Source organism: Choristoneura fumiferana, chromosome 25, assembly GCF_025370935.1.
Source record: "Choristoneura fumiferana chromosome 25, NRCan_CFum_1, whole genome shotgun sequence".
Lineage (NCBI taxonomy): Eukaryota > Metazoa > Arthropoda > Insecta > Lepidoptera > Tortricidae > Choristoneura > Choristoneura fumiferana.
Window position 1 is genome coordinate 5,958,249 of NC_133496.1, and position 21,504 is coordinate 5,979,752.

Genomic DNA, 21,504 nt, shown 5'->3' on the forward strand with positions numbered 1-21,504 from the left:
GTGAGGGAGTGGGACGCCAGCCCGCTTCATGAGCGCTGACTAGATACCACAGACCGGTCATCACGGGATCGGGGTAACCCGCGATGTTCATCTAACCCAGGCCGATAAAATTGCATGTTTGTTGATTTGATTGACAAAATTACATGCTCACTTGCAAGCCTGCTTAGGTGGTTGCTTACATGCTTGCTTGCTTGCATGCTTTCTTGCACGCTTGCTTGCACTATTTCTTGCACATTTGGGAGTATGCTTGCTTGAGTTGTTGTTTCAATCACTACAAGTTCTAAAAACCATCTGTTTTGATGCCTCCTACGACCTAACATTAACAAGGTATTTAATGAACTAAAAGAAGCAAGCAAGGTATTTTACATAAAGTGCCCCTTACACCCATAAAGTAATCTCAATTTTTAAAATGTCTGTTTGTTACTGTCCCTTACGACTAACAATTTACTCTAGTTTTAGCTTTTGATGTCCCTTACGCCCATAAGAGTATTCCTTATTTTATAAGTTGCTGTTGTTTAATGCCCCTTACGACGTACCAATTACACCTTTTTTTTAAATGTCTGTTTGCTACTGCCCCTTACGACTGCAATTTACTCTAGCTCTTGCTTTTTATACCCCTTACGCCCATAAAGTATTTATTATTTTATAAATTGCTGTTTTTTTAATGTCCCTTACGACGTTCCGATTTACATTTTTAACTCAACATACATAATTAATTATACAGGCCAATTATTATTATGTATGCATCATCATCTCGGCTATATACATCCCACTGCTGGGCACAGGCTTCCTTTATTAGTATCTGTCAGGACAGCTTAAAATAAACAAAGTAGCTAAGAGAAATTTACCTCAACATCCTTGACTGAAATTCCATTACGGAAATGTTAGCTCGACGTCAAGCCATTAGGGGATCCATCAACTTAATCTTCTTTTTTTTGTTTTGCTTTTGGCATCTTATAAAAAAATACGCGCGTTGACAAAGAACAAACGTAGGCAATCAAATACGTTCCGTGTTTGACGTGTCTGACACGACTGACCGAATGTGCAATGCGCAAACGCTTGGCGCGTGGAAGGTAGGTAAACGCGTTAGTATTTTGATATTAGGTACAAGAAATAGGTACAGGCGGTAAGGTTACGCCCCACAACTTCTTGCTTTTTTATCTTATTCGTTATAAAATGTTGGGGTGTAAAGGGCAATGAAACATAATTGTGACCCATGCGCCTTTTTATTATATTTGTTGTTTTTTTTTTAACGACATGAGCCGAGTCGTAAAGGACATATGAGACTGCCACAGCCCCTTACGACCCAATATTAAAAAAATAATACATTTACGCCATTTTTCAGCTCAAATATTGTATATAATGTCCCTTAAGCTATTTTATTTTAAAAGATTAAATGTTGATAACAGCAAAAGTAAGGGGCGTATTGTAACTTGAATACTACCAATCGACAGAGAAAAAAAAACTCTAATTTTCTATGTTTAAAAGTGATTTTCGGTATTTTGTCCCTTACGCCATTGAGACTTCCACCATCGAATTATGTTCAGTACATATTCTGCACTAGCCATATCTAACAGCAATTATAGTAATTAAGTAATTATAGTACACCTACACCGTATCGATGACAATACAGATTATCAATGTCATTTAACCAATCACTAACTGAGACGTAATCTAAGGTATAAAGTATCTAAAGTTGCGATATTTTCATCTGGAAAATATCATTAGCAATAGAAATGACACCACACACACTATCTATATACCATCGACATAGCTAAGTGAATTATCTCGTTGAAGTGGCATTGGGCACGTCATATAGCACGGAGAACAGATGGGCTACTACGAAACTCGCAAACCGAAGTTCGTATCGCACCGTCCCTTTCACTCGCGTATTAAATGACATAAGCGTCAGCGGGACGGCAACATACGAAGTTCGAGTTTTGCATTTCGTGGTATAGGGCCAGATGGTCGTTGGGGCCGAAAGCTTCTCGAATGGAGGCCTCGGAATGGAGATGGACGTATGAACCGGTTAAAGTTGCGGTTCGTGGATGCAGGCTATTTCCCACCGAAGCAACTGGAGGTCTATGGCCCATCTATGGCTATGTCCAACAGAAGACGTCCTATGGCTGATACGTGCCGAATTTGGTCTAAATCCGTTGGGCCGTTTTTGCGTGATGCAGTAAGCGATGAAACTTTAAGATTTCAATATCAATAGGATGTTACTCGTTAAAAATACGGCTTTTTAATAATTGAAATGAATAAAAAAAAGGTTTAAGTATTTTTGTGTTTATCCATTAGAAACAAAATACACAATGACATCTGAAAAAGATTAAACATTTTTTTATAAACACTTATTACTTGTCCATTTGAAGTACAGTTGAGGGAACTGAATCACATAACAGGGTGAGACCTTTTCATTATCAATTTCGATATTATTTATCTCTGGCCGATGTATGGAATTCCAATATAAGGTTCCACCGTAGAACGCGATTCAATTCCTTCGACTGTGCAACCCTAAAAACGACACTTAGAAACAAAATGCAAGCCATTCAATTCGATTCGAACTTCGCTGAACTGGAATCGTAGAGGCACAAACTCGTAGCCCGTAGCACCGTAGAGTTGCTACGAACATTACTTGTGTGTAGACAACTGGAAAGGTCAATAAACTCGTATTGCTACGGTTCTTAGATAAAATTGTTGGTTGGAATTGTTTTAGACGCAAGGTTGGTTCTACGAACGTCTCAACCGCTATCAGTTTCCTGTCGCATATGGAGAAATGAGAGACCGTGTAAGCAAGTTTTTTTTTTTTTATTTTAATGAATTGTAATTGTACCGCATGCACACCATATCGTTTTATAAAATATTCCCATTCTACCTGACTCATTTCTTTAGTATAAGCGACAGAAAACTGATAGCGGTTGAAACGCTCGTAGACTACCCGCAATGAGGGCTATCGTTTTTTCACTCACTAGATGGCGCATTGTTGCGTGAGGTTTTTAGGTATGGCTTTCAAAGTCTGGCGTGAAAACAAAGTTTAGATTAAAATTATATTTAATACACCTTAAAACCGTACCATAAAAATATCGTGCATGCCACAGTGTTGCATGGTCCCCGTTTTGTTCGGAAAAAAGGGAGGACAAAGGTTTCCGAAAGACAAAACTGTCTCAAAACACAGACATTCATTGCCCCGGAACGCATATTTGCCATAATTCAGATATTGCAAAATATTCACAAAATTATTCTAATTATAAATAAACCCGCGTCGCGTAGCTCACCCAAAAACTATGAGATTTGACATTTCGGAGACCTCACGCTACACTAGCGCCCTCTAGTGGCGAATTCATACGCGATAGCCCTCATTATATTATTATGTATGTAATTTTGCATAGAAAAGTTAAAAAACCACCGACTAAATATAGCTTGGAACTACCGCAATGGAACCCGCTTTTCGTCATCATCATCATCATCCCAGTCTATTTACGTACCACTGCTGGGCACAGGCCTCCTTCCAGAATTAGAGAGCTTGGGCTTTAGGTCCCCCGCGGACCCAGTGCGGATTGGGAACTCGCTTTTATATTATAAAAAAAAACTTGTATCATAATTGATGCATCTGTTTAAGAGCCACAATGCCACAGACACAAAGTCAAAATTACAACAGCTTTATTTTTCAGCGTGGGTTAAAAACAGACTCACAGAGCTACTAGTAGTTCATAGGATAGGTACTTTATAATTCCAGGATTGGGATTCATTCAAGTAAAATCCTGAAAATCTCAACCGCTTCATGCAAATTGACTCTACTTCTAAATGAGCTTTAAAAAGGCATTTAATGGCTACGCTGAAGAATAAGATTAAACACTGTTTCTAAATTTATAAAGAGACTGCTCTTAACTCCCCATTTTTCCTACAAAGTAATCACCAGAGCGAGAAAAAAGATACTTTTTCCCGTACACAGACCGCACATTTAATATGGGGATAATTGCCGTAGAGAATTAAATGACAGATGGTCCACTTTATACTAAGTCGCACGTTGCGCTTAATTCATATTTTCCCTTAGACTTGGAAAAGTAACCTCGTGAGCGGAACACAAGAAATGTTTTAAAGTTAATGGTTTTTATTTTTTATTCTGTTTTATATTACTTGAAGCTTGGTGGCCGCGCTGGGTGACATTTAAGTAACATTACATCATTTATTGTTCTATGTGGTATTTATTTTTCTGGTTTTGTATAAAAAATCGCCACTTAAGTAACTCACTATACTTAAGTCTTCTAATATCTGGCTATCGGTCTGAGAAAGGCAACTGGCTCTGTGGAAAAGTAATGGTTTGCAATAAACTCAGAATGCAGCTTTGTAGTTCATACGTAAGTAATACACATATATGTTGACGTACAGAACCCGTCCACCTCTTCTTTCAACTAAAACGATATACCTAGTGCCATCCATGAAGAGGCACGCGTCATCGAAAATGACCTACCTATACATAGGCCACACAGGCACAATAATTACAATAAGTTTTTTTTTAATTCGACTCGATGGCAAACGAGCAAGTGGGTCATAGTAAGAGATCAATACCGCCCAAGTTACTACACGAATCACATGGAGAATCACGAATGGAGACCTCGGATCGGCAAGCGCAGCGTATGACGTCCGTCAACGAGACGGATGGATGACCTGGCTGTAGCCGCGGGTTCAAAGGGGAGACTTATGTCTAACAGTGAGTTTGAGTTGTCTTACCGGATTCTTCTCAACAGAGGTTTTTCCGAACCGGTGGTAGATTTTTTTCGACATTCGTAGGTGCTTGTTATAGCCTAAATTGAATAAAGATATTTTGACTTTGACTTTAACTTTGAGTGGACATCTGACGGCTGATGATGATGACTTATTATATTACAATTTTTTTTTATTTTTTTATTCTTTTACTAATTATCATATTTAATGTGGATTATCCCTTCAATTTAAATATTTCATTAATGTTCCATGAATACGTATTTGACATCCTTTTTTGTTGCAATTCTTATTACTTGTAATATTGTAATTAATTATTGATGCATGGATAGATATATAAAATAAGAAAACAAAATTCATACGCCTGCTGGCAAAACATAGTGTTTCGCAACATGCTTTAATTTTAAGATCAATACTAATGTACCTATTTTAAACGAATAAAATATTCTGATTCCGATTCAAAATGCTGACACGTTTCAGTCCCTCTGCGAATTCATCCTTAAAGCTACCACACCCGACAAAACGAATGCCAAAACGGCATTGATACGTATTTTAATCCTTGTATTTTTTTTACCTAGTAGGTATTCAACCAAGATAATATCACATGCTTTTTATAAAAGTCATGCACGTACAAAATGTAAATGTAATGTAAATGTATTTCGTTTGCGAGATATGGTATTCAATACAGACTTTGCAGTGTTTTTTTAGGTTATTATTGGTATTTTTTGTCAGTAATCCGAGTTTTTACGAGTAAGTAAATGAACTTACTATATATCGTTTCGGAGTCGATAGACGTTCATTTGGTATATCAAACCAAATGCCAAATCTGTCTCGCTCTGCTCTGCGTCCGATCTATTTCCGGCAAACTGTCGGACGGCGCGTATTACCGTCACAACCCCCGTTAAATAATAAAGCTTTTGTTAAGCTTCACCGGGGTCACCGGGTTAGTAAACGAATAACGGCACTCCGTCTATCTCTGTCTCAAATGAAGCACTCGCCGAATACCTTCTTCTATTACTTTATACCTATAATATATTATTATGGAAAACTATCGCAGCCTATAATAGTAGGATTTACAACAAGTTAACGAGTTATAGTCGATCAGAACTTAATATTTAATAATTGCCGCTTCTAGTAGGATGGAAACCAGCGCGTGGCCCGACTCACACTTGGCCAGAATTTTTAGTTTTTATTGTATTTTTTTTTATAGTTTTTGAATAAAATTGAGTATGTATGAAATTATTGCTAGAATTTGTAATACCTACCTAACTACTTATTTTTAGTTGCAATATATCCAGACAGCTGAGACAAAATAAAATAAAACCATAAACACCACCACCAGCAGAAGCAGATGAGCAGTAGTGGTGTTCCAAATTATCTTAACACTCTTATTACTTTGGAAATAGAGTCGTGTGAAGATCATTTTGAGCACTGTAACCGCGCATCCACTTTTGCTGCTGACTGTACACAGTCTTAAGCAATTCTATTGTCAATTTTCACAGGGGACGACATAATATACTGCAAAAATATTGTGGCAACGCAAATGTTAATGTGTTGCCAACCTAGAGGCCTAAGATACCTCAAGTGCCAGTAATTTCACCGGCTGTCTTACTCTCCACGCCGATACACAACAGTGCAAGCACTGCTGCTTCATGGCAGGATTAGCGAGCAAGATGGTGGTAGCAATCCAGGCGGACCTTGCACAAGGTCCTACCACCTGCAAAGTTTCTGAGATCCTCAAAATAAATAAATATACAAGGTGAAATTTTAAACGCCATACAAAGTGTTTCAAGCTCGGTTATGCTAGACAATATAATGCGTTAATTGTTGAGTTTATGTTAGTCTAAAAATGCAGTTTCTATAGTATAGAAATTAAATCACGGAAACCGCAAATTTTCAGTTTAGACGACAACAGTCAACTAGAAGTAAAATCGTGGGTATGTAAAAGTCCTATAATAACCTATTTTTCCTGTACTGTGGATAATTTTATTTATTTATCAACTAGCCTTTACCTACACGCGACGCTGTCCGCTTAGAATTCAGTTTTCACTATCCCGCTGGAACTATGCAATTTTACGGGATAAAAACTATCCCATGTCCTTCCCCGGGACGCATTCTATCTGTATACCGAATTTCATCCAAATCGGTTAAGCGGTTTAAACCTGACTATGTAACAAACAAAAAAACAATTAAACAAACAAACAGACTTACAGACATACGCATTTATAATATTAGTAGGATAAAGAAATATTATTAAGGTTGACTGGTAGAGATCCCTTAAAGGAATAAGTTCGCCTTTGTACATGTATCTCATTGTTTGCCAATTGTGTGTGTTTACTTATTTTGTACAATAAAGAGTTTACATACATACATACATTATCTGTATGTATAGCTATGGCCTAGAGATTATTTCGCTTTTGGGCTTAATAATGGGTTTTTCTTTTACGAAATTGCCACCACCCCTACGATATACTTTATGTGTTGTGAGGCTTGCCATAAACAAAGACCTCACTGAAAACACAATTTTGTAGTATAAGTAAGCTTTTTACCCGACTGCCCGAAGGAGGGTTAAGTTTTTCGGGCGTATGTATGTACCACGTATGTACTTTTATGTATGTCCATTTCTTTGGTCCTCGTTGCAGCCTAAACGGCTGGACGGATTTAAACATATGACATATCATAAGATTCGTCTTAAGAGTCGGTGTGACATAGGTTATTTTATGTGATATTTCACTATGGCATCCGCCATAAAAATATGGTGGCAAGATTCAATTTATTCATACAAATAATTACTTAGGTACATAAAAAATAAAAACATAAAATTAAATTTACTAATTTTTCCTCCGGGAAGATTTAATAACATTGTATTGTAGCAATATGGGAATCAAATAAAAGCTAATAATTGAAAACTACAAATGAAAAGCTGCAAAAAAATGAAAGCTACGATTTTCACGGAATATCAAAAAAGTATGATATAAAAAATCAATCAAAAAACCCGACTGCCATAAAGAACTATAGAAAAGGGAAAGAAACAAGTCCGGTGGTTTATAACTCTGTTGAGTAACTTAAAGTACACCAGTCTTAACCTATTCAAAATCGTGACCCGCTCTAAAACTCTCAGTCTAGACTTGTTTTTTTTCCTTTTAGTTTTTTGTAGCCAGTCGGGTTTCATTTTTATTACGTACAAAATAAGAGAAGGCCAAAGTTCACCGAAAATTATTTAACAATATCGTCCCAATGTGTGTTGACTTTAAAAGGAGGGAGATATTAGAAATTCGGTTGTATTTTTATACTACAAAACTCGTTTATGAACCAATTTACTTTTTTTTGTTTAAGAAAATTTACTTCTTGTTTAAATAAAAATTTGAAGAAATATAGAAAATAAAATGTTTTCAAATTCAAAATAGATTTCTTTGAAGTCAGCTTTTTAGCTAAACTCAATTGCATAAGTTGTTGGCTTTTTACAGTATCTTAATTAACTTTACATGCAGCTAACATTAGGTTAAATGATCTGGCACAGGTGTGAATTTGCTGGGCCACTATCCATCCATAAACTAAAACCTTGGCACTTTGTGACCTCATTTTCCGAGCCAGGTACGTATGCGAAGCAGTACATTATTTCACACATAGCCAAATATCAACAAAATTCTAAAAGACTAAAGCATTTCAAACTCTGTGAATTATTTCCTAAATTTATACCAAACTAGCCGCTACCCGCGACTCCGCTCGCGTAGAATTCGGTTATCACTATCCCGCGGGAACTATAGAATTTTCCGGGATAAAATCTATATCTAAATCGGTTCAGCAGCTTAGACGTGATGAAGTAACAAACAAACAAACAAACAGACTTACAAACTTTCGCAATATAGTGGGAAATGGGAAGATGGGAAGTGGAAATGGGAAAAGTGTTAAAATGGGAATGGGAAAAGTGGGAAATAGTCGGATGGGGTGGGATATTAGTGGGAAGTAGGATGCCAAAAAGAAACTCATGATAGCGGTTTGACCTATTGCCTATCAAGCAGAGGGGTTACAATACGAAAAGTTTTAACAAAATATTTAATTAAGTAATTATAAACTGTTGTTGTGTGCCCTTACAGGGCGTCATGGATAGACTTAGGTACACTATGTGACATCTTATTGTAATGAACTTGACAATAAATAAACATATAACATTTGCAGGTGGTAGGACCTTGCGCAAGGTCCGCCCGAATTGCTACCACCATCTAGCTCGCTAATCCTGCCGTGAAGCAGCAGTGCTTGCACTGTTGTGTTTCGGCGTGGAGAGTAAGACAGCCGGTGAAATTACTGGCACTTGAGGTATCCCATCTTAGGCCTCTAGGTTGGCAACGCATTTGCAATACCCCTCGTGTTGCAGATGTTTATGGGCGGTGGTGATCTCTTACCATCAGAAGACCCACTTGCTAGTTTGCCATCCAGTCGAATAAAGAAAAATATAAATGAATAAATAACATGAAAAAATCAGACCTAATTTCAGGGCTAAAGAGTCGTTTATATATTTTTTAACACCTTCAGTGCCCATCTAATATCGATTCACAGATCTGGTGAATAATGTTTTTCCATCGTATTTTGTCGGATAAGTTCGTATTTTGTCGGATAAGTTCGTATTTATCTTGTATCTCAATTAGCTTCAGTAAACTTTAGTAAGCTAGTTGAGAACACAATTTAAACACGAACTTTTTCTACATACGATGGCAAAAATTGTTCACTACATATAACTGAAACTCAAAATAGGTATCTCGACAATCGAGTAGCAACCTCGCGACCGATTTCCAATTTCTGCAATATATCTGCTTTTTGTACGTGTCGCATAAAACACGTCGCTGAAGAAAAAGCAATAAAATGAAGAACGAAAATTTAAAAGGAAATTGAATTTTGTTACGACTGATCTTTCTTTTTCATATTTTATATGTACCTATTGTGTTATGCAAAACAACGTATGAGACGTATACTTACCTATGTTTATTCTGAGTTTAAAAAAATAACACTGGTATTTAAAAATTACAATTAAAAATAAAATTCAAAATTTCGAATGACCGATTATTTTTTGTTTTTCTTCTGTCACTCGACTAAACAGGCACGAAATTAATAAATTGCATGCTTCGTATTTCATTTTTTTATTTGCTGTAATACCGTACCGTACTAAAATAAAATAACTACCGTAATAAAATAACTGTAACGGGCACATGTGACGCCTGCCGTAATAAACGTACTGCTGAAATTTTAACGTGCTGTTTTCTTATTTTAACAATGAAAACAAGAGAACAGCACGTTTTTCCGACTGACTCCGCATCATGAGTTCCGCGACGTGGTAAGATTACTTAGACCGCCACTAAGGAGAAAAATACCAAAATATCCTATCTACTTAGTCTCAAAGATGGCAAAACTACGTTATAACTAAAGCCCGAGAGTTGGTATTGAATGAGGGACCTATGCCACAAACGCTAACTAAATAGGGAAAGTGGAAAAACAACCTTTTTTCAAAGAAATGGAGTTGGGTTTTGGTGGAGATAATATGTACGTGGGAACCATGCTGTAATTTGGTGAAAGAACGTCTGGAAAATATCGCTTTTTCGCGCATATTTTACTCGTGGTAGAGTTTGGTGTGAACTTGGAAAAATTAGGTAGGTATGTTTCCATTTCGTTATTACATTGTGCACCTTATTATTTTAGCATCCGAAGCTTAAACAGTAACCCATGGAAGTACGAGTAAAAACTGGAGATAACAAACTTCAGAACGCAAACAGTTTCTTTATATATCTAAGTATACGTATATTTTATATTTGTCTCTATATTCAGTTACAAAGGTTGCCTGGTAAAAAGCGCTATTGTTTAGCTACAAGTACGAGTGAGCGAGCCTTGTGAATTATCTCAATGTAACTTTTTAATATTTTTAAAACAAAACACGGCATTTATCTACACATAGAGCTTACTCTCCACGCCGAAACACAACAGTGCAAGCAATGCTGCTTCATGGCAGGATTAGCGAGCAAGATGGTGGTAGCAATCCGGGCGGATCCTGCCACCTGAAATATGCTTAGTATTTGTAGCATACTTTTTAAAATGACATGGCCACCATAATGTTAAAGTGTTTTTTTTTCTACTACTTATTGGGTTAATTAGGTAAATATAATGGAAAATATACAAATGTAATAAATATAATGTACTATTTTTTTAAACAAACATTAAACTTACTTAAAATAAAAAAGACAGTTACGGTGTCTAAGGTTTTCAATTATTTAATTATAACCTTATTGTAATCATGTTACTATAATAAAATATTGATTTTGTACATTTTAAGCACAAATAAACCACTTTTATACCTAACCTTTAATATTATAAGTATATTATAAAAATAAAGATTTTACTCCCCTCCTGTTAAAATAATAACCGGGACAAATTGTATAATTAAAATTGTTGTAAGTGCAGTTACACTGACTATACCAGACTACAGCAATCGCAGTCAAGTCAGATGCTACAAACTTGTTTACTTTAGTCTCAAACTAATCATCTATCACAACATTACGTGTACCTATACAATATTACGTGTACCTAGCATAATAATGAGCGAAGGAATGAAGGTCCTTAAGCCAAAGCAAAACAGTTCGTATAGTGCAGCAAATAACGACTTTCTTCATCCAGTCCTTTCGTTCTCCAGTTACATTATATGTTGGTGAAGAATCCAGTGGTGGTAATGGTAAGTTAGTGCGCCCTTTATGTATTGCTAGAATATACTGTGATATGTGAATTGATGCAGTACAATAACAAGTTTCCTTATTCCATCATTTATATTATTTTTCACGGGAGGTTCATATGTTCAAGGTGTTAATTAAATAACTAAAAAGATTTTCATTTTAAGTTACTAGCTTACATTTATTTTCGAATACCTTTATTATTTCAAAAAATATTCGTGTTTTGCTTAGTTAGTAACTCTACTTGATTCCTAACTCTACACTAGTAATTTTAGGCTAGGACCGAAGCCTTTGAGATGGTAAAAAGTGAAAATAAAACTTAGAACTGGATGGATGACACCCATGGCGAAAAATATATTTAAAAACTGGCCAAGAGCGAAATAGGCTTCTGTAGCCATTACGAAAAAATTAAGTAATATTTTTCTAAGGATTTCGTATTTTGTACAGAATATTCCAAGTTTAGGTATAGTTTATACCTTGGGCTGCTATTTATTCTTAAACTATTATTCTCAAGAAAACTTAACTGTTATAGTTTTCCTTGTAAGTGTGATATATTTACTACCATCCTGATTTTTTTCAAATTTTTCCACCCACCGGTTTAGATTTTAGAGGGGGAGGGACGCTCGATTTTAATGAAAATTTGCACTTTAAAGTTGAATATTTTGCAAACATATCACTGAATCGAAAAGTCGTTTTAGCAACCCCGTAATGTTTTTAAAAGACCTATCCAACGATACCCCACATTACAATGTTGGGTGAGAAAAAAAAATCAACCCCACTTAAAAAAAAATTGAATGTTTTATTGTACCATTTGGTTGGCATAGTTTACATATATATTCGTGCAAAATTACAGCTTTCTTGCATTGATAGTCTCTGAGCAAAGCCGCGGAAGGACAGACAAACAGACATACAGACATGGCAAAACTATAAGGGTTCCGTTTTTGCCATTTTGGCTACGGAACCCTAAAAAGGGGAAAAATAATTTCAAAGAGCAAAGCGGGCGGATCGTTCGTTCATTTATAAACGAATACCCAGCCGTTTAGCCGATAACCTTAATTCAACAAACACATACACATTTTGTGTAGATTCATATGTATTCGAACAAAACCCTGGGTCATGGAAATAATAAAAAGGCACCTGTGACTGCTGGAACGAACGCAGCATTAAAAGTTGCTGAAAGCGCGTATTATTATGGGCGAGTTACGTAGCCTAGGGTTGCTAACCATCCTGGGGGCCTGCTACGAAATTCGAAAATCGAAGTTCATATCGTACCGTCCCGCTCACTCTCATATTAAATAATATTAGCGTCAGCGGGATGACAAGATACGAAATTCGATTTTTGCTCTTCGTAGTACTTACAGGGTCTGTTCTCCTAGGATTTTATCTATACTTCTTCTTGGAGTGTCCAGTGGTATCCTGAGGCCTTACTGACATACTTGGAATCCCACTCGTTTTCACCACTTCTTTCTGTCACACGGTATAAGACGGGGGTAGAAAGAGATGGTGAATGCAATAGCGAACGTCACCGCGTTAGACAATACGGCCTCTGGTTAGTTTTGAAGAAGCGTCTTGGGTTTTAAAGCACTCTGATGAAGACATGTATAATCTTAAACCTTACTGCTTTTGTGTATATTTTGTTACTAGTGCGTCGTGTTATTATAACGTATACTCCAGGATTTTCCAATTTTAAAACCGTTTTTATGAAAATGTGCTTGGGAACCCTAACGTAACCTCATTCATCCTCTCCATCCCCCATCACGTTTGTTTTTGACATTGAAATGTACAGGGTGTTTATGACCATGGAGCTTAAAATTTAAGATTCGTAAGGTTAACCAAATAGCGACTAACCACGACAAAAAAAAGAATGCAAATGTTATCATTAAGTATATATTATCTTCCAGAATCGATGTCACCAATTCTTCGCTTCCAAGATATATTTACAATTGAGAGTTCCAAAAATAACTTTGCATTTAAATAAGTTTACGCACAGTGTGACAAATACTTACTTACAAATCATGTTACAGTTTTATCCTTTAACTCAATGCTCCATATTATGTTTGCAACATTTTTCTACAGAAAAATTAAGAAACGTGTGAAATACGGTATTTGACTATTTTGTATATGTTTTATAAATTAAAACTACACAATGCCGGTTATCGAATAGAAAAACAATTTTTAAGCTACCTTTACAAATAATAAAATTATAAAGGTTTGAAATTCAAGATTAGACAGAGAAAGACATACTGGCATGTGACGTCACACGCAAGTAGCGCCATACTTGCTGCATAGAGAAAAGCGTTTGAGGAAGAGACAGGTATATAGATTTTTCAATAAATCACTATAAATCCTATTTTCAACCGATTTCAATTTTCTCTTCGCTAAACACTATCTGTATATCTATATTTTCATAATAATATTAAGATATGGCAAAATCAGGAGTTGTCAAATACCGTATTATCAAATATTTGTTTACATTGCACGTTACAGAATAATATTTCCAAATCATTTAACTACACGAGTTGATCATAAAATCGGTTGCAACCGCAATTTCTTGTGACAACAGCTGATATTGGAAGAGAAAAATGGCTCGTCGTTACTTCAGCTTAAGTAAGCCATTTTCCGTCCTTATCTTACCTTCTCAGTCAAGTTCACCCGAGGTGAGATGGGATAGGTCGCAATAGACTTAGTAAACAATAGAGGGTTTTTTATTTATTTTTAACCCCCGACGCAACCAAAATGCTTTATAAGTTTGACCGCTATGTGTGTCTGTCTGTGTCACCGTAGTTCTTAAGCCGTTTTTGAGATATTTCACTTAAAAGTGACAATGTCGGGGTTTTCCAACTTTTTGTTGGTCAGGTTATGTTTGATAATACTTAGGTATAAAAATTGATTGCGAGAAAATTATCAATGTCGATTTTGTCACTTCTTGTTGATAATGTGGGAGATATCAGACCCCATATTTCTGGCATTGTGGGCCGCAGATGAAAAATATTTATATTAGGTACAGTATAATAATGCTTCAAATAATTCTGACGATTTTTAAAGAGTTTTTAAAGAGTCGAAACCCACTTTACCAGGACTTGAACTCATGACCTTCTGCTGGAAAGGGCATTGACAAAACCACTAGGCCACGGCTTTTATAAAAATGCTTGTAAAAATGACACTCCCATTATTTCTAACGTATTGAGTGTACATTCAATTACTGTCTTATAAATAACGGCTAAAAGTTTGAGGCGGCTGTACATGTCTGTTCACTTAGTGGTTCTGCCTCGTGTCACTTTTAGTTTACAACTCGCAAATGAGACGAGACAAACCACTTTTAGTTTAAAGGGCTTATAAGAATAAAAAAACAAAAGCCAATATTTTAGTGATCCGACACAGTTCATCAAAGAGTAGGTACACCTCTAGCAACACACTGTCACTCCTCATAATAGAGCCCTAGTAGGCACTTCGCCATCGCTACATACTTTATACATCTCCAAATTGACCCGCACCAAGCGGTTTGCTTCATCTTTCATAATGCGATCTGCTAAGGAAGGAATTCGCTCCCGTCGTCTGTATTTCCGGATAAATACAATCTAGGGCTCTTCAAGGCTGAGTGAATACGCTGTTACTGAGCCAGTGAGATACACCTTAAGCCTCATCTGCACTTAACATCAGGTGAGATAGGGGTCAATCACGGTCAGTTTTATGTAAAAAATAAATATCCTGAGCGGCAAAATCTGGCCCTCAAATGTATGCAGAATCGGTAATTTTGTATGAAGGGTGAGCCAAAATTTGTGCCACTGAACGTGGATATGGCTATGGTCGGTAGATCTCATGTTTAAAAATATCTTTGTGGGTTCTTACTAGGGTTGCACCTTTTTTAGCAAATAAAGTATTTTTTCATTTTAGAAGGACAAAATAAAGTACACAGAATAAAAAGAGTATTTATTATTCTCCTTAAAGTGGATACCAGTTTATTTAGTCTCATAAGTACTCATAACCAGTAACGAGCCAGTAAGAATAAGTTTTACGTAAATAGAGTATTTTAGCGTACATGGTGTCGAGATTATAAAGTACGCATACATGAAAAAGAGGACAATACTCATTTTAGAGACGGTGGTAACTAGTTCTTACTCACTTCCTTGCAATAAAATAATTAATTGATTCATCTCCTTACATGTAAGTATTAAATTATATTGTAACGGATAACTCACGTCTTAAACAGAGTGCTCCTGAGAAGAAGGGCTAGCCCGAAACATGACGAGCTAAACTCGGTTTAAGACGTGAGTTATCCGTTACAATATCATTAAATATGAGTGAGTCTCACGGTAGTTTGATGTTTAAAGTATTTAACCGTCGGATCCCCTGTAAATTTTTGATATTGTCCCATGTAATTTGTAGATTACACAACATGTCATACTGATTCAATTACAGATCAAGTGAATAGTGTTTTTCCATCATACTTTGACGGGTAATTTCGAATTTCAGTAAGGTAGTTAAGATGGTAGTACGATAAATACGAACTTTGCCGACATAATACGGCAATATTCAATACAGTCATCTGTACTTAGTTGTCAAACAGTTCCATAGTTAAGAATGTGATTTAAATGGAAGTGGCAGAGGGAATGATTTCAGCAAGAATACTTCATATAATTGTCATGCATGCTACAAGGCTAGATATAAAAGAAGCAAAGTAAAATATTATAATTCACCCTGAAATTATCCAATAGCTTTTGGTAGCTTCTACAAACAACCATTATAACACTTATGTACAGACACTTGAATGACAATATACACAGTACACAAACTATGAAATATCAATTAGTGTTACGATATCCGCGTAGTGGGCACTCCAGTAATTGCCGGATTACGTGCGGAGAAACGACTCGTTGCTATAGATAGGCAATTAATACACTATTGTTATTGCTTTCCATTACAGAGGTGGATTCAATTCAAACTGGATTGTTTAGTCTGAGTACAGTCGGACTCTTCGTACACTAGGCAACGCAACGGCCAACGCGAAACTTTCATATTAAAAAAATTAGCCATGTCATCATCTATAAAAATTACAGTAAGTTAGTGTATCATCAAAGCCTACACAGATAAATAATAGGGATTCTTTCCAGCTAGTGACACTCGATTCCTAATCGAAAAACACCAAGTAAATTCAATTTATTTACGTAAACAAGTATCAAGAGACGTCTGGTTTCATCTAACTACAGAAACTCTATACGAACGTGTTAAAGGCGGCGATCGACTGACATCCCTTATACAAGTTGCGTCGTGTGATAGGTTGTCATATCTCTTTTGTGTTTTGGTTGACGTCGAGAAACAATATGCTTCTTTGAAAGCATTAGGTCTTGTCGCAATTTATTTGCGTCGCGACATAGTCAAGGGTGTAGTGATGAATTTTCTAGAATGTTATACATTGTGTTTTTCTATTTATTTCCATTTTTTTCGACTGGATGGCAAACGAGCAAGCGGGTCTCACCAAGAGATCACCACCGCCCATAAACATCTGCAACACCAGGGGTATTGCAGATGCGTTGCCAACCTAGAGGCCTAAGATGGGATACCTCAAGTGCCAGTAATTACACCGGCTGTCTTACTCTCCACACCGAAACACAACAGTGCAAGCACTGCTGCTTCACGGCAGGATTAACGACCAATTTAATTTAATTATATTTGATAATATTGATTCAAATTTCGGCAGATGGCTCAGTTTACTGATGAAAACTGCCTGGCAATTAACTTTTTTACACACACACACAAACGCACGCCTGTATTGGCTCTGTGCACGACATCAGCGCCACCTATCGTCCGCAACTTTGCTGGCTCTGAGGCTTGACGTTTTAAAATTTCATCGCGACATTGTGACAAAAATCAAACCTATCACGTATTAATTTATAATACAAAATTACTGCGATACCGTGGTTTGGGTGAACTAAGGTTTGTGAATTCATTTTAGTTAATTAAAGTTGAATGAGGTAAGTAAAATTTATTCAAACGGTGTGATTTATTTCGGTTATGTCAGGGCTTGTTTACTTCAAGTTTAGTTGTACTTTTACTGTAAAACAAAAAGATAAAGCTACTTTAATGGCTTCTTCAAATAATAGTGTAGATATATAATTGTTCTTGTATCATCATCATCCATCATCTAAGCCTATATACGTCCCACTGCTGGGCACAGGCCTCCTCTCGGAACAGGGTTCTTGTATCGCTAGTAATAAATTAAATATCGTTTGCAGATCAAAATTAGTATCATTTTGAAGACCGGTTTTGTGAGTTCACTCAATACCAAATTTCAACCACAAACCGTTCCAGCAAAAGGAAAATTGTTGGTATCTGCTGGACATGTCCGGGATGTAGAGGAAGATTGGACATCAGATTTGACATTGGTTATCTTATTGTTTAGTAATTTGGTAATAGTTAATTATTATTTTTTCACCTACCATTGAAGAATTGAAGAACAAGTCTTTCTAAATGCTGTAAATTTCGTCAAATAACTTGCACAGGGTATTTACATAAAACCAACTGCGTAGGTCGTATAAGAGCAATAACATAAGCTGTGAACTAAAAGGAAACTTCGCGCGTTGTGGTAAAGTGTATTTTCTAAGTTTATTCGTTGTCCCATAGAGCAATGTATGGCCCGATAGATCCTACTTACTTAAATCGGTATTGAATAATTTAGGTGTCCATTCTCGTCCCCCGCTGACGTATGACTGCGAGTAATGTAATACGCGCCGGTCGAACAAATGGAATCATGACCCAGGGTGGAACCTTTTAATAATCAATTTCACGACGATTTCCTAGACAAAAGTATGAGATGTCAAGCAAAAAGGGACCACCCAATTCAATTTGTTCGACTGCACACGTACTTTAAGAGAAGTTTCCCTGCCGGCCGCGCGGCCGCGTTAGGTATTCGTTTGGGATATTGCTGTCTTTATCGCTCGTGACATAAGCGCTCGCAGCCGTCCCCCCATACCTTCCGCAACGACGTCTGTAATTTATATCGAGATAGCTGAGGCTTTCAAGAGACCCCACTATTTCAAATACCGGCATGTCCAGTTTTTCATATCAGACCTCAACCCGACTGAGTTTCTTGTCGTTCTTCTCAGTCGGACTAACGTAGCTTCCGAAACGACGTAGCATATCTGATGCCGCAACTCTCCCTTATCCAAGTCCGAGGTCGGCTCAATAGCACCCTTTGGCATGCTAAGTCCCACTTGCTAGATCTGGTTGCTCGCCCTTCTCCGGTAAGCTGTAAAATCGTCTGACCGCTTGTAGGCTTTTCAAGATTTGGGCGGTTAAATTTTGGGTTTCGTTGTCCTTTATATACGAAAAGTTAGCACAGAAATCAATGATATTTTACAATCAAGATATTCATTATATTTTCTATGCCTGTGGTTTTTTCGATTTTTGTAAAAATGCTTTATTAGTCTGTAATTCTCGTGCAAAGTTGTCATCTTTTTTTTGTCGACTTTTGAGCTCCTGTAATTCTGATATTACACATTTACATGAAAATTTGAAAAACCACAGGCATAGATAATTAATTACGTCTAGTCCATACTTACAAAATTTCATCTATTTCTGTTGCCTAGTTTTCAAATGAGACCGGGACTACGTTTGTATGGAGAATGGAACGAAGAGACCTCTTAATGAACAACATCTGAAGATTCAACAAAGTCAGAACTACGTCGGCTCTTTTGAAATCTTATCGAATCTCAGTTGCTAACTCCAACAAATCTATTTCACCGATTGGAAAATTATGGATTGCTTTGATGGTAAAGACATTGTGTACAATGCGAGGCCTTAAAACCAACGATTTCGTAGTGGTCCAGCGAGCGCCGCAATGTAATGCAACTTGCACGATTTGTCTTGCAGTCTTAACTCGGCTAAGAAAGTTTTAAACTGACAACCATGCGTGCATCTCTCTCTCTCTCTCTCTTCGCTTTAGCAAATATCGTAAGAAAAAGACGCCACGAGCTTTTTTGACCTACTTATACAACGTTGCATACAATACTTTTTCTTCGACTGGGTACTTATTAATTACAGTACAAAATTAGAGAAAAAGTAAACTTTATTTTTTTTCATATTTTAGTAAAAAGTATGGCAAACGCAAAGAGAATATAATAAATAAATAAATAAATGTAATATAATTTTTGATTAACGTTTACTTGCCTGTGACGATGTTAAAAATACGCGTTACTTAAATTAATTTTATTTGACTTCTAATTTATTGTTTATGATTGTTTTTATGGACTAATGTTTGGAATAAATATATCATTTCATTTCATTTTCATTTTAATGTTGGCAGGCTATGGATTATGTTCGGAAAGTTTTTTATTTTGTATAAAAAACATATAAATTATGTAACTGGCTGCACCTAAGTTTGTCCGAACATAAGAATTTTTTTAAAAATGGTCAAGTGCGAGTCGGACTCGTACATAAAGGGTTCCGTAAACAGTTTAGTAAAAGTTTTTCTTAAAATTCTTCTAATATAAGTTTTTTTTTGCTGTCTGTGCTTTATGCTCCTGGTTAACAAAGTACTCGTCAAGACGAATCAAATACAGAGTTCCTATGGTCACCCGCTAGCTTTATCATCAGATCAACTCCATGTTATAATAATATTGCATTGTCATCGGATTTATACATGCGTGTAAAATTTCAGCTCAATCGGTTAAATAATAATAATAATAATAAACATTTATTTCGGAAAACTTGGTTCCATAAAAAATACAAAAATGTGTTAGTTTAGTACTTAAATTATGTTTAGTATTAAAATTAAAGATATCCGAAACGAGGTTAATCCTTTTTAAGCTTAATTTCGTTTATATTTTTTTATTTTCTATTATTGTTTTCTAGAATCACTAAAATTATAGAGCACTTGATCACAATTTGATCTACTCGTATGACAACAATGACAAAAATCCTAAAATAACTGAAATTTAATGACAATATATGTACATGAAGAAATTTTAAATTAATCTATCAAACCTATACTCGTCTTATTCTTGTAACAAAGTTATGAATAATTTATTACACTAAGGGGCTGTTTCACCATCCATTGATTAGTGTTAACCGACGGTTAAATGTGATGCCGTCTCCGTCTATTCGAACAAAACAAATAGAAATGGCATCACATTTAACCGTCACTTAACACTAATCAGTGGATGGTGAAACAGACCCTAAGATGAAAAAAAGGAGAAAATATGAAAACCGAAGGAGGACAACCGACCGGAAATTACGAACTTGACCTTGACGCCACCTGGACACCGGAAGTGACGGATGTTCGCTATCTACACCTATTACCGCCCAGGTGACAAGACGAGTAAGTCAACACACCTTCCAGTAATAAAAAAATATCGTGGAAAATTACTAAGAAGAAATTAAGACACAGTATTAAATATAATAACTAGGTACTTTTGAGAACTTAATAAAATGGTAAATTGTACTTACTTTTTAAGTCCAATCAAAACAAAACTTTTTTAATTAAATGTCACAACTCCCCACGCACACAAACACCAAACGAAACATAAACAAAGCACAAACGCGTTCGATTCTTAACACTTTAATTTTAGAACGCTTCACTCGATATTCAAAAGTAGCGCCAAAAGATCGAGTTCGTTGACGGGTGCGTTCATTTTGTAATTTTTCGCGGGAGCAGTGACGCTGTTTGAGGCAAACGCTCAACTGAGCGAATTGGGCTTAAGATCCTCGGGGTACCAAACAGTTTCGCAGGCGCGCTGCAGCTTTGGCGAAACGAAATGTACCTATATCTACATTGCAAAATGATATCGAGACCGTATGAACTCCACATAGCATTTATGCCATTTATAACCTTGTCCCAAATTGGTATTGATTAGGTTTTTCTAAACCCTACTAAATAAATTGCCATTATTCTGCGTCGAGTAAGGTGACTTTTCCGCTAATCCCGACCCGGAAATCTGAAGATTTATGGACCTTTTTCAATAGATCGAGGCGGAGGGACAGGTTTTAATTAAATCGACATGCCTTTTACAAAAAAAAAGTCATTTTTTCGTTCGTCGTCCTTGTGATAAGATAACAATCTTCTTACAAGTTTTTG

The 21,504-nt window shown here is 36.3% G+C and overlaps 1 protein-coding gene across 2 annotated transcripts in view; it reads right to left on the bottom strand.

Moving 5' to 3' along the window:
- Gyc88E (Guanylyl cyclase at 88E) overlaps positions 1-21,092 on the bottom strand; it is a 136,059-nt gene extending 114,967 nt beyond the window's left edge. For both annotated transcript variants that reach the window (XM_074107496.1, XM_074107498.1), the window contains exon 1: positions 20,877-21,092. The gene's annotated coding sequence lies outside the window, so the exon portion shown is untranslated. The remainder of the gene's footprint in view (positions 1-20,876) is intronic.
- Positions 21,093-21,504: the final 412 nt, after the last annotated feature.